Raw genomic sequence first — 14451 nt, 5'->3', positions numbered from 1 at the left:
ACTCCTGTATTTGGCATTGTGGAATTTGGTGCTTGCGAAATACCTTCATTACATAGACTACTGTAGATTATAGGAGCTGAAAGTAAGTGCACCATTGGGTAACAGTGATGCTAGTGCTACAGAATTAGTTTTCCTGTCATTACTCTGCAGGGTAATTTGGTGACAACAAACAACAAGAAATGAAGATTGCATAACTATGTGGAGCAGGGTCATCAGGAGGCAGAAGAAAATCACAGAAACATCTAGGTAGCTATCTGTAAGTGGCAATTCTGTTTGCTATAGTTTATTGTTGTCTTGCCTTATCAGACTGGAATCAGGAACAGGGAATGTCCTTTTGCCAGACAGCTCCACTTTTTCAGATACCAGTAGCATCTCTCAGTTGATGAACTACTTTGCAGCCGATCCTTATTCGAGCTTCTGGGTTCAGCTGGCAGAACCTGGGTTATCAACTCCCAACAGTGTAAACTTCATTGTCAGGAAACAGGTAGGGAAAGGAGTGGGATTCTAGCTGTAGCAGCCACCCACTGTAGCTAGGAAATGGGCAGCCCGAACTGCAGAAAGGGGGTTAGTGGCTTGGGTTTTCCTGACATTACTTGATTCAGTGCATCCTACAGGCAACACTAACCAGAGGACTCCTTTTGGACCTCCTGATAGCTTTTAAATACCATCCTTCTGTGGGATGAACTGTTCTGTTGGTGGAATAGCCCCAGATGAAATGTAACTCCAACCCTTGGTATAGAGGAGCACCATCATGTGCTATTGAACAAAAAAGGAAAAGGAGGCAGATAAGGAGATTTATTCTGGCTTGGTTCAGTGGTGAAGTAGATTTGGGTAGTTTCTTAGGATTTAAAAAAAACTTTATTGAGTTGAAATCCTGCCAGAATAACATTAATATATTGGAACATGCGCTATGGCAGGCAAGGAGCAAGTTAAAAATAAGAGAGTCAAACAGGCGATAGGAAATAAAAATAGAGCTTTCTAGAAAAATAATAGTATTGGATCTATTTGGAGGGGGAAGACTGCAAGTATAAACTGCAAGAACTGAAAACCACCTAGAATGCCAAGGAGAAAGGGGTAATGAAGGAGGATGGTGAATCAATAGAGAAGTTAGGGCAGTCATACTCAGACTGCAGCTTCTGAGTCACAAATGAGTTTTCAACACATCACTGGCTCTCCATAAAAAAATATGAAAGCTTCTTTATAAAATGCATGCATTGCATTGTATGAATGCATCAAAAAAGTCTTATACTGGTTCTACTGTGTTAGGAATTTGCCAGCCATCCATGGGTGATAAACTATAGCTTTTTTTTTTTTTTTTGAGCAGGCATGTTTGCTACAATTTGCTCAGGGGCACATCCACATGAGAACACATGTCTCTTGCCCCTTTGAGGCGGGGCAACAGGCACATGCCGGAACAAACAAATGTTCTCTGCGCTGCAAACATGCAGTGTGGGGAGAAAATTAGACCCCTAGATATCCAGGGGTCTAAAAAAATCAATGTTTAAAAAAGCAGGGCAGGAGGCTGGTCCTCCATGGAGATGCTCTGGCTGCCTGAGCGGCCACATGTTTCAGCACCAGGGCTCTGGTGCTGGTGAGTAAGGGGTCGGGGGGCCTAGAGGTCGGGGGAGGAGACCATGACAAGGACGCCTGATGGCCCTGCCCACTCCCCCAGTCCCCCAACTCCCACCAGCCCCAAGAGGCCCCTAACCACTGCAGCAGAGCCAGTAGAGGCATCTGCCCCTCTTGGCGAGCTGCCAGTGGACTGAGGTTGCAGGGCTGGCCTTTGTGTGGCACTACTGCCATTTGCGTCCCTGCCCAGCCATCTGGGCAGCTATCACCCAGATGATGTTCTGGGTGTGGTGGCCTGCTTTGAACTGTCAGAGCATGTCCTTTTGGCCCCATTTGGCCAGGAGGTCAGCCACAGCCAGATGGGTCCAAGGTGCCACCTCTGAGCAGGCAGGGTCCTGCCACTGGCCTCCCTAGCAGGAATTCTGGTGTTCCCTATTGGAAAACTGAAAAATCCCTGATAAAAAAATCCCAAAGTCATTCTGTAAAATACCCACAAATCCATGTTCCTCCACAAGTAAAACAAAAGACCACTATAAAGACAGAGAGCAAGACAGAGACAGTAATCAGTTGGACAATGTTTTACTGATATATCTTACAGTGTTAAAGCAAGTCTCTTATAATAATAAAGTGAACTCTAAATACATGTTTCATGAATTCATGAATACATGAATAATTTTTTGCTGCACTCCCACAGGGCCATGGCCCCCACACAAGGGGTCTGTCTCCCCCAACAGGGGATTTGGCCCCCCAACAGGGGGTTTGGCCCTTTCACAAGGGGTACGGCCTCCCAACAGGGGGTTCAACCCCCCCAACAGGGGACTCAGTCCCCACATAAGGCATACAGGCCCCCAACAGGGGATTCAGCCCCCACACAAGGGGTATGCCCCCCGATAGGGGGTCATCCCCCCCAACAGGGGGTTCAACCCCAAAACAAGGGGTACAGGCCCCCAACAGGGGATTCAGACCCCACACAAATGGGAATGCCCCCCCAATGGGGGCCAAATGGGCCCCACAGGGGCTACTACCCCCCTTGCAAGGCCCACATGCCCCACCCCAGCCCTGCAACTGCTGCCCCACCTGGCCCCATTCCCCCATCAGTTGCTGCAGCCCCCCCAATGGCTGCTGTACCCAGCCCTACCCCTGCTCCCTTAGACCTCTAATGGCTGCCCCACCCAGCCTCACCCCCCCAACTTGCACCCCAAGGCCCCCATGGCTACCCCCATAACCCCAGGCACCATCACTAAAAAACCCCCCAGAAAAAACCCAGAAAAAAAAAGCCTCTGCTTACATTAGAAGCAGGGGTGGGGGGGGGGGGGGCTCCAGAGCCTCCTGGCAGAGCCCCCCGGGCAGTACAGGACAGTGGTGGGGGCAGCAGGGTCTGGGATGGGGCCACTGGGGCTGTCACTCTGCCCAGCACTGTGCACGTGAGGCCCCAGTCAGCCAGACACACCAGACTGCAGGTAAGTGCAGGGTTTTTTTTAAACTATGGGAGGGCAGGGATCAGGGGGAGGACTTGGACAGATGAGGCCAGCCAGGACAGCGGTCGGGGGCCTCAAGGGGACTGGCAGAGGGTGGGGCCAGCTGCAGCAGTGGTCAGGGGTCTGGCAGGGGGAGGGGAGTCTGGGGGAGTGGGTGGGCCATCAGGGGTCCCCCCCATGGTCCCCTCCCCCAACCCCCCAACTCACTGGCACTGGAGCCCTGGTGCTGAAACATGTGGCCTGGCCGGCCACATGTTTCAGCACCAGGGCAAGGGCCAAACATTTTTTTGTTCTCACATGTGCCTGCTGTCCTGCCTCAAAGGGGTTTGAGGTGGGGCAAGAGGCATGTGCATGCTCGTGTGGACGTGCCCCAGGAGTGTATATGTTGGGACTCTTTGGTTAGCACTGATGGTTCATTTAGCTGCAGAGCCAGTCTGTACCAACTGTCCCTAAAGCTTTTTTTTTTAATCAATGTTTACTGCATAGGAAATACATAAAGTAATAAAAGTAATATAGAGTGGAAAGCACTTGTGTCTCTTTTCTTGCCAATTAAGTATTCTTTCTTATTGTACATTAACTGGAGTTCGGCCCAGACAAATTTAAATATCCCAAACTAATAAACTAAGGAGGTATTCCATAGTTTAATGGATTTCACTGCCAGGAAATATTTCTAGGCATTCAGCCTCTATTCTCTTCTTCTTATTTTCATCCCATTGCCATTTTTTGACTATCTTACAACAGTTGTCTTTAAAAGTCAGCGTTCACCAGCAGTTACCATCTGAAATTCTGCATTGGTAAGGATAGTATCTAAGGTAATATTATAATGGCAACCACTTTAATGTACTTCCTTTCTTACTATTTAAACCTTTCAAATTTTTGCAGACTTTTATCACATCTCCTCCTACTCATCACTCAGCATTATAAATACTTACAACTTAATCTTTTCAAGGGAGTCAGTTGCTTTAGCTCCTTAATGAATTTTTGTACTTTTCTGAAATTCCTCTAAATTCCACTCCAAGGTAACTTTTCACAGGAAATAAGAGCATGCCCTTAACAAACTTAAGTATGTCAGGAGACAACTAAGAGCAATTTCAGAAACTTGGTCATAGTAAATTACTAGGAATGGATGACATTTCTCCAAGATTTCTGAAGGTAGTAGAGTACGACATGGTAGAATTGTTGCCGAGAATATGCAATGTACTCAGAAAAGGAAAAGAGAAGCTCAGAAACTTCTTCCTTATTGCTGAACAGTCATTAAGCAGGTAGCTATTTTTTAAGACCTCAGTGAGATTCCAGCTTCACCCTGATTCTGGACTACCTAATGAGAGTCTAATTAAGTACAGTATTTGGAAACTTATAATCTGATAGGGTCAAGGATGCACAGTTTGTGAAAGGAAATGCTACACTTTTCTTTCACTGAAATTCTCTGAAATAGATTACCGCATTTACCCAAGTAGAAGATAACCCTGAATATAAGATGACCTTCCAATAATTAGATTCTATTTATGGAAAATTTATAAATTTGTTATAATTTTCCAGCTGTGGAATCTAATTATTAGAGGTTTGCCTTGAATTTGTCCCCTTCCCACTGCTACAGCTGGAAACTAAATCTGGGGGTAAAGTAGTCCCTTTGCTCTCTGCTTCCTCCCAGCTTTTTCCCCTGGTATCCTCTTCCCCTTCTCCTTACTGTCAAACCCTGCTCTTCCCAAATGTATGGAAGTGAGAAACACATTTTAAAACCAGACTCTTGAAATTAAACATGGCTGTAGTAATGTGTGTATAGTACCTATGCACTTAATTTATTCAGAATTGATGCATTTCCCTTTTTCTGAAACTGCTGCAAGTTTTAGCACAGATACTCCATAAACATGCTTTTGAGCAGCACTTTGGCACCTATTTATATGTAGTATAATATGCATGATATTAGTCCAAAGCCAAAGGCTCACAATTTACCACATAATTCATTAGTCAACAGTGTTTCAGAGCTCAGCATGTGTGTGTACTCCAGATACCCCCAACAAAGGAACCAGGTGCTAATTAGCCCACTCATGACTGAAACTGGGTGTTCTTGTCATGAGTCCTGGGATGTGCCAAAAAATTATATGAAGACAAGGCACAGGGCAACCTGATTCGGCTTCACCTCAAGGAGGGCAGGGTAACACTAATCATATGCACCAGGCTGAGAGATGGGGAATAAAACGATTCTAGGGAAGCTGTTTGGGGCCCCGTTTCCTGATATTTGCCAGGCATTTAATGCTGGTGAAGAAACAGGAATAATTGGTAATGGGAAAGAAAGGGACAGCTCAGCTGTGGGAATGGAGAGGAAGTCAAAATGTATTCAATGTGGTAGATCATGAAAAAGATCTGACAGTGAGGGGGGGCTGTGCTTAATGGGCATTACCATACATCTTATTTAGATGGGTTGCACTAACCTATTCTTGTGATAGGTTCCCATCAGCATTTTTGGTACCAGAGAAGGGTGTTGGAACTTGCTTTGGTCTCTTCAAGTGCTAGCCTGGTATTGCAGTACTTCCAGACCCAATACCAATTCCTTCCTGGGGGGAACAACTACTTGGTTTTTTTAAGCTGCCCCTGCCCCACCCCCCAAGATTCCCATCAGCATCATGGTCTTTTGACTAAAATCAAGCATTTTTTGCACCAAGGGGAGGGTGTCAGAGCTGGCTCTGGCTCTCCCGATGTCAGCCTAGTATTGCAGAACTTCCAGGCCCCATGCCAGTTCCCTGTGGAGCGAACACTCACTGATTTTTTTTTTAAAAGGGCAAAAAAAATTGAAAAATTCCCATCAGTTGTGTTTGCCTAATGTGGACCATGTGTTTTATAGTCATGCTCAGGGTTTGCTGCATGTAATCAACTTAATAGTTGGTTTTCATTGCTAAGCACATGCTGCTTTTGGCAGTTTAATAGCAGACATCATATTGAGTGAGATTTCCTTGTATGCGATTGTAAGACGAGAGGCTTTTTTCCCCCATGCCAACTGGGGAAAAAAACTTCATCTTCTATTCAAATAAATATGGTAGATAACAGAGAAAGGCAACCTTATTGACATAAATTACTTGGATTTTTAGATCTCTTTTGATCAAGAACTGTGAAAAAGAGAGCATCCAGGAAAATAAATATCTGTGGAAGGATGCACAAAATCTTATCTTGGCTTTAAATTGGTTAGGAAACCAAGCTTTATAGTGAATGGATCCTGGTCAAAGTGATGGGAAGTTTTTGTAATTGAGTGGTAGTCTGCATGTTGATACTGGGCCAACTATTGTTATTGTTATGAATGACTGGGAGGACGAAGCCGGTAGTGAGTTGGCCAATCATACTAAGTTGGTTTGGGTAATTGCAGTATGTAGTCTCTAATCTTGCAATCTGTTGTGCATAGATAGATTTCTATGCCTGTGTGGAACCCAGAGAAATCAAGGGGACTTCACTTTGTTTAGTAGTACTTTGTAAGTACTACCTGAGCAGAACAATTTACAGATCTATGGTCACATATGATAGGAAATGCCAGATAGATTTAAACAAGCTGGAGGAGTTTGGAAACATCCTGGCAAGTTGGAAAAATGTAAGGACCAGAATTTCTAATAAGTAATAAGTGAAGAATATTCTTCACTTCCACTGAAGGGTCAGTTAGCGCTCATGTAGTGTAGCATAAAACTGGGTACGCAAGCAATTACTGTGAACAGTTGATGCAATATATATTCAGCATGGGTATGTGAAACCATAAGGGCTATAGGTATGCTTGATTACTTCCTCTATTTTGCTCAGTTACACAACATGGGAAGTTTAAGAAGGGAAGTATTGGTAGAAAAAAATGTAAAAATAAATTAACTCGTAGTTTGTAGTCAAACTGAAACGTACTGTCACATGTGGTCATTGAGACAAGTACTTCGTTAGGTTTTAGGAAAAGGTTGGACTATTTTGTTATCACTAATAGCTGTTGATGAGGAATTTTTCATTGTAATTATTTTCTCATATACAGATAAGAATGGAATTGTTAAAACGTTATTCTACTTTTACATATATTTAAATAATAATAGAGTTTGTCCCACTATAAGTAATTGGGGTATTCATTATTCTGTTCCCTAAGAGGTCAGGAAAGAAATATTTCTCTACACCAGCATATAATTACAATTGCATTATAGGGATTGCTGTCTTCATGAGGTGCTTGATGGCTAGCTTTTGGGAAAGAATGTCCAAACATTTAATAGATGATTCCTCATGTTTCACAAGATTGAACTTTACCATCCAATTTTTGTTTCCCCTTCATTTTCTAGCTTGTTCAGTTAGAGATTTCAGTAATCAAAAACATCATTACTGCATTCTAACAACATTTCTCAGTATGTGGATTTAATTAAAAAAAACTAATGTGGCATCCAGTATTTGTGATTCTTCTATCTAGGTACAAAGATCTATGAATACACCTCTGCCTAATGAAAAACACAGGTGTTCTGCCAAGCAAGAGCAATAAATAAAAAAAGTTGCTATTCTGTCACATAGTGTGTATATATCAAGGATCCAGAATACAAAGCAGATTTAACAGCAATCACATTTTGAGTGGAATTCACATGAATGTAACACCTTCTTCCTCTCAGGTTTTGAATGTGGTATCTTAAAGAAGATCACACAAATTACTCATTCTAGGAACAAAGGCTCTTTTTGAGAGCTGTCAGGTTGCTGACAGTTATGATGAGCATTTACTTCAGGCTTGTAAAACATATTAATCAAACTTGTTCTTATTGCTGCAGTCCAAAGTGGGTTACTGTTTCTTTTAGAAAAATGTTTTACATAAGTGAAGAGCTCTGACTACATATACACCTTGAATGCAAGCTGCTATATAACCCATTCATTTATTCATAATGAATAAATACTATTCTACCCAGGCTTAAGAAAGATTGAAGCCATGTACAGAAATCTGTTTATTACAAGACTATTTGCAAAAGACCTATGCACCATTCATTGAACCTTGAAAAACCTTGAAAATATGGGTTGCATTTGCAAACTTCAATGTATGACATGGGGAGCTGGCAGGCTGCCTGGTTTCTACTTAAAGGATTGTCATTCTGGGAAAAATAAATTTCTCTAACTAGACAAAAGTCAATGTTTTTATGTTTTACTGCAATCAAACTGATATGGCTGACAATTTAATGTCTTAACACTTAAAATATCTGTGGATAATCAGTTACCTCAATCAATCATAACTACAAGATTCCTCTATTTTCAAAACCTGTATACATATGACGGAGATATTTAACAATTTAGTGAGAAAGCTCCCCACCACTAATATTTCATGATTCATCTTGAGCCGTGAAGATATTTTATGTGAGTGTGTGCATTTGAAAATTCCTTAAAAATCCCAGCCTTGCATGTAATCAGATTTTGAAACCTTTGTTTTAATGTCCTGTTTTATTTAATTTTATGTATATTTTATAGTCTGCTTGCCTGTCAAAAAGATGTGGAAATGTGCTGGCATTCCAGCTGAAGACATCATTACGAGTGAGAAAATGCTCAAGGCTTTTTCAAAGTGGGTGCTGAAACATACGGTTCCCTTCTTTGACTCCAGGGGATGCTAATAGCTGCCCCAGCAGACAGGTATTATGAGGTCAAAGGCTAGGAGTGCTGTGCACCCTCAGGATTTGACTGGGAGCACAGGAGATAGGGAGTTTCGCAAAACTAATAATAAAAATAGTAATAATGATGAGAAGAAGCAGAAACTGACAACAAAATGAAAAGAAACCTGCAAGAAGTGAATTCTGGGTAGCACAACACTTGGCAGAACTGATTTTAATATCTGACAGGTTGAGTTCACTAATCTTTGCTATTCATATTGACGTGAAACTTCATACAGTTTTAGAGATTTGTATCTATTAAGACATGCAGCAGTGTTTCTACAACATGGGAACAAGTTTGCTAGAGCCTACTATTCTTCTTCCTCCGTGATAAAAATTGATATGAACTGGTTTAAACTTCTAACAGATAATTACTCTGAACACTCAATAAGGAAAGCTATATCTTTGGAGCATTCCTTTATCTTAAACCCCCCCCACACTTTTTTTTTCTCTTTTGTTTCTTTGATTACTTGGAGCCTTGTAATCAAACTAAGCTTAGTTTCAGGACCCTTGGGGCAGTATCTCTTAGGTCCCTGTCAAGCTGCGTTGCAAAACAATCAATCTTGCTCTTGCACTCACTTGGCGGAAGTGCCACGACACGAAGAGTGCAATGCTTTGCTCTTGCCGTGAAGCCTCGGTGACAAAAGTTTTTATAAGAAGCCGACTGTATTTAGGGTTATGAATATGCAATGACTCTCATTAGTATTGAAGCACAGGAGCAGGGGCTGACATCCCCCGCCACTTTGAGCTGCTGCAGCATCGTCTAATGAATTGTCTTGCTCTTTCACTCACACAGTCTTTTCTGTTGTGGCTCCCAGTTCCAAGGGGAGTTGCCCAGTTTGAGAATACTATTGACTGCAGAAATTAATTGCCAAGAACTGCTCTTGATTTTGTTAAACAATGTTGAGACAGTGTTTAAATTGTCAAAACAGAAAACCGTTAAACTCTACATGAAATAAAATCATCATGAATCAGAAAACCTGTGTGTCTAGATAACATACATGCACATAGGTATACATGGAGCACTGTAATTTGTACATGTGTGTATAGCAATATATAAAAGATTCATTGGATGAAATCAAGTCATAGAAATCTGACATTCTACTGGTTTGTCTATTATTCTTCTGAATAGAACAAACAGGGATGACAGAAAGTTTCCAAAATGAATAGGGCTCCAACACAAAGCTACTTGATCAACCCTTTAATACTCTTTCTTTCTTTTTCTTTTTTTCCTTTGGGCCTCTGCCAAACATTTTGCAGCTCACACATATACATCTTTCCTGAATACGTTACTGATAAGGATGTTTCCTGCAAATGATTAAGATATCTGGCCTGATTTGTAGTGTATGAGGAGATGTGAAAGTGTTCAGAAACAAGTCAGAATGACCCTTTTTTCCCAACAGGTTAAATTAAATATGTTTTTCCTTCACCAGAAATTTCTTTTGACATAAAGGGAGTTTTTGTGGCTCTCTGCAGATTGTGAAGGATGGAGTGAATTGAAATGGATAATATATTCTAAGAGGCATAAGTAGCATTCTGAAAGGTATGCACATACAGCAAAGAATAAAGAATAGAAGGTCCTCTCAGAAAGATGATGGCCCTGCACACTTCTTAATCCATTTAATCTGTAATGGAAATAGTCTTGCTGCAAAAAGGAGGATCTGTTTAATTTTTACTGCATTTTTGGCAACGTTACTATAATGTGAGCTTGGCTTACCTCTTGACCCTTCCCCCGAGAATGCCTATTCCCATCATCTGGAAAAAAATAAACATAAAGAACATATACATGTTAGGAGTATCAAATACGAGTGCAGTTTAAAATAAATGCAGCTCTGACAAAAGTGGCTCAAGTATCATACATCAAACACTTGTTACCTCTCTTGGCCTTAGTGATTGCACATGACTAAGAACAAGTCAGTGATAAAATCAGAAGAAAGATGAAACCAATCTGGGCCTTTTTAAAGACCATCAATCATTCTGCGAAGCCATGATATTATTAGTTTAAGTAAGCCTTGTTCTCCCATTTTATGGACATCATAACCCCCACCCCTAGACCAATGCTACCATGGGAAATCATTTTTATGGGCAACATCTTAGTAGGGACCAATCAGATATAATCACATAACAAGCTACTGAATTATTCAACGTTCTCCCTAAATTTGCATTCATGCTGTCAGTGCATCGCTCTAAATGTATGTGTTTTCTTACAATATATATAAAGGGGATAACCCCACACAGGAATGTTATTTTCTTGCTGTCATTCAATCATTATTTGTTCCTTTTGGCTTGTTACAGTCTATGAATTAGCACAGACGCATATTCATTAAAAAAATCATAGCACTAAACTCTAAACTCTTTCAGGCTTTAAAAATATCAAATGTAAGGACAGCAAAAGTGAAACAATTGTGTTCAAACATAAAATATTCAAATTTACTGAGCAAATACGAACCAGCGTGTCTCATGGCTGTTGCTATGAATACAGGAATCACATTGTATATGAAAATATTTCAGTTTTAATTGCAAATCTGCGTGGAGATGATTTGGGGTCTGTAATTAGCACATAAATTCCAGACTTTGTGACTGCTGTGAAAACACACATTATTTATGGAACGATTATCTAAATATAATTCAGTGCTTCTTGCTTTCAACAAATACTGTAAAAGTCTGATTTAATAAAATGAAAAAATTGCCCTTCTCATATAGTTCTATTTACATTCCCTACATTCATTCCTGTGCACTCCCATTCCCCTTTCCACCTGCAGCAGATACTTCACAGCATCACTTTCTACTTGATTTACCTTTGGGAGGTTTCTTCATAACCATAAAGGCTAGACACTTAATTGGTTTAAAATGAAAGCTCAGATTATGCAAATGGTGAAGAACTGTGTGTTCATAGTTTCATAGTTTGTAGAGACCTGAGCAGATCATCGAGTCTGACCCCCTGCCATGGCAGGAAAGAGTACTGGGGTCAAATGACCCCAGCAAGGTGTTCATCTAGCCTCCTCTTAAAGACCCCCAGGGTAGGAGCCTGCACCACTTCTCTTGGAAGTTGGTTCCAGACCCTAGCCGCCCTGAATGTGAAGTAGCGCCTCCTGATGTGTAATCTGAATCTACCTTCTGCCAGCTTGTGACCATTATTCCTGGTTACTCCTGGTAGTGCTTGGGGGAACAGGGACTCCCCCAATGCCTGCAGGCCCCCTCTGACTAGTTTGTAACGGGCCACTAGATCCCCCCTCAGCCTTCTCTTGTGGAGGCTGAACAGGTTCAGGTCCTGCAGCCTCTCCTCATAGGGCCTGCCCTGCTGCCCCCTGATCATGCAAGTGGCCCTCCTCTGGACCCTCTCCATGTTGTCCACATCCCTCTTGAAGTGCGGTGCCCAGAACTGGACGCAGTACTCCAGCTGTGGCCTGACCAGTGCCGCGTAGAGGGGGAGGATCACCTCCTTGGACCTGCTCGAGATGCATCTGCGGATGCACGACAAGGTGTGGTTGGCCTTCCTGACTGCATCCCCACACTGCCTGCCCATGTCCATCCTGGCATCAGTGATGACTCCAAGATCCTTTTCTGCCTCTGCACTGATGAGAAGGGAGTTCCCTAGCCTGTAGGTGTGGTGCTGGTTCTTCCTCCCCAGGTGCATCACCTTGTACTTCTCAGTGCTGAATCTCATCCTATTTTCGTCCGCCCACCCCTGCAACCTGTCTAGGTCTGATTGTAGCCTATTCCTCCCTTCGAGCGTGCCCACATTCCCCCACATCTTAGTGTCATCAGCAAATTTGAACAGGGTGCTTTTTACCCCCTCGTCCAAGTCACTGATGAAGATGTTGAACAGTGCGGGCCTGAGGACCAAACCCTGCGGAACCCCACTGCCCACATCCCTCCAGGTCGAAAATGACCCGTCCACCACCACTCAGTTGGTGACCCATTTGACTGTGTATGTGTCAACACCACAGTCCCCCAGTTTCTTAATGAGAACGGGGTGAGAGATAGTGTTGAAGGCCTTCCGAAAGTCCAGGAAGACTACGTCCACTGCTACCCCTGCATCTAAGGATTTGGTGACCTGGTCGTAGAAGGCCACCAGGTTGGTCTGACAGGACCTGCCACTAATGAACCCGTGTTGATTGCCCCTAAGCTTAATCTCCTCTGCTGGCCCCTCGTGGACATGTGCCAGAATAATTCTTTCAAAAAGCTTGCCCAGGATTGAGGTAAGACTAACTGGCCTATAGTTTCCTGGGTCCTCCTTCCTCTCCTTTTTGAAGATGGGAACCACATTGGCTTTCTTCCAGTCCTCTGGCACCACACCAGAGCACCACAAGTGCTCGTACAGCTGTGCCAGGGGTCCCACAATGACCTTAGCTAATTCCCTCAGTACTCTAGGGTGGAGATCATCCAGACCAGCTGATTTGAATACATCCAGTCCCTCCAGAAGTTCCCTAACTAGTTCCTCACTAACACTTGGCCTAGGTGCACCTTCCCTGAGGGGGGCCCAGGGGGGGGGTGGCTGTTCTGGTCTCTGCTCAGGAAAATGGAGGCAAAAAAATCATTAAATAGGTTAGCTTTGTTGTCTAGTGTGATGACCAAATTTCCTAGCGTGTCCTGCAGGGGCCCCATGTTACCTGGAACCTTCTTTTTGCCCCCTATATATTTAAAAAAGGACTTCCTGTTGTCCTTGATCCAGGAAGCTAGTCCCAGTTCCATCTCTGCCTTGGCCTTCCTGACTGCCCCCCTGCATCCCCGAGCAACCACAGTATAATCCTCCCTGGTGATGGCTCCTCCCTTCCATTGGGTGTACACTTCCCTTTTAGCTAGGAGACACTCCCAGATGCTTCTGGTGAGCCATGGGGGCTTTTGCGCCCTCCTGCCCCCTTTGATCCGTGTTGGGATTACCTCCCTTTGGGCTTGGAGGATTGTCTTCTTAAGAAGCGACCACTTTTCCTGGACACCTGACTCCCCTCCCCTCTGGGGCTTCAGTGCTTCTCCGACTATTCTCCTTAGCTCACTGAAGTCCGCCCTCCTGATATCTAGGGCTGCTGCCTTGCTGTAGGCCTTTGCCACCTTCCACTGGATGGTGAATTCCAGCAGGCAATGATTGCTGTCACCCAGATAGTCCAGCACCTACAGCTCCCTCACCAGGTCATTGCTGGTGGCTAGCACCAGGTCCAACAAGGCATCTCCCCTCGTGGGGCTGTGCACCTTCTGGGTTAGATGGAGGTCCTGCATTCTGGCTAGGAACCTACGTGAGTGGTCAGACCTGGCTGATTGCTCTTTCCAGCAGATGTCTGGAAAGTTCAGGTCTCCCATGATGACCATGTCCTTTGATCTAACTACCTCCATGAGCTGACTTAAGAATTCCTGGTCTAGCTCCTCCCCTTGGTTGGGTGGTCTGTAGTAGACCCCCACCTTTAAATCTCTTTCCCCTCAACTGCCTTGTATTCTAAACCAGAACACTTCAGAGTGCCCCTCCTCTAATTCTTTGCTAATTGATGAGGATGTGTAGTCCTCCTTAATGTAGAGTGCCACACCCCAACCTTTCCTTCCTGTCCTGTCCCTCCTGTACAGCCTATAGCCCTTGATATTCACCGCCCAGTCATGTGTTGGGTCCCACCATGTTTCAGTGAGCCCCACTATGTCTGGGTTGGTGTCAGCTAGCAGGAGGGTAAGTTCCTCTTGCTTGTTTCCCATATTACGAGCATTTGTGTAGAGGCATTTGAGGCCTCCTAAGGATGTGTGCACTGGCCCCCTACTTTCAGCATTACTCTGGCCCCAGTTGCTTACCTGCGTATATG

General features: G+C 43.6%; 1 long non-coding RNA gene across 1 annotated transcript in view; it reads left to right on the top strand.

Annotated features, from left to right (window-relative positions):
• LOC149868245 (uncharacterized) overlaps positions 1-14451 on the top strand; it is a 94178-nt gene that overhangs the window by 70906 nt on the left and 8821 nt on the right. The window contains exon 11 of the long non-coding RNA XR_016441209.1: positions 151-256. This is a non-coding gene — a long non-coding RNA (uncharacterized LOC149868245). The remainder of the gene's footprint in view (positions 1-150; positions 257-14451) is intronic.

This window comes from Crocodylus siamensis, chromosome 3 (genome assembly GCF_052110815.1).
Source record: "Crocodylus siamensis isolate JL-2025a chromosome 3, ASM5211081v1, whole genome shotgun sequence".
Taxonomy (NCBI): Eukaryota; Metazoa; Chordata; order Crocodylia; family Crocodylidae; genus Crocodylus; species Crocodylus siamensis.
Note: the sequence above shows the minus strand (reverse complement) of the source record. Positions and strands in the feature narration are given on the sequence as shown.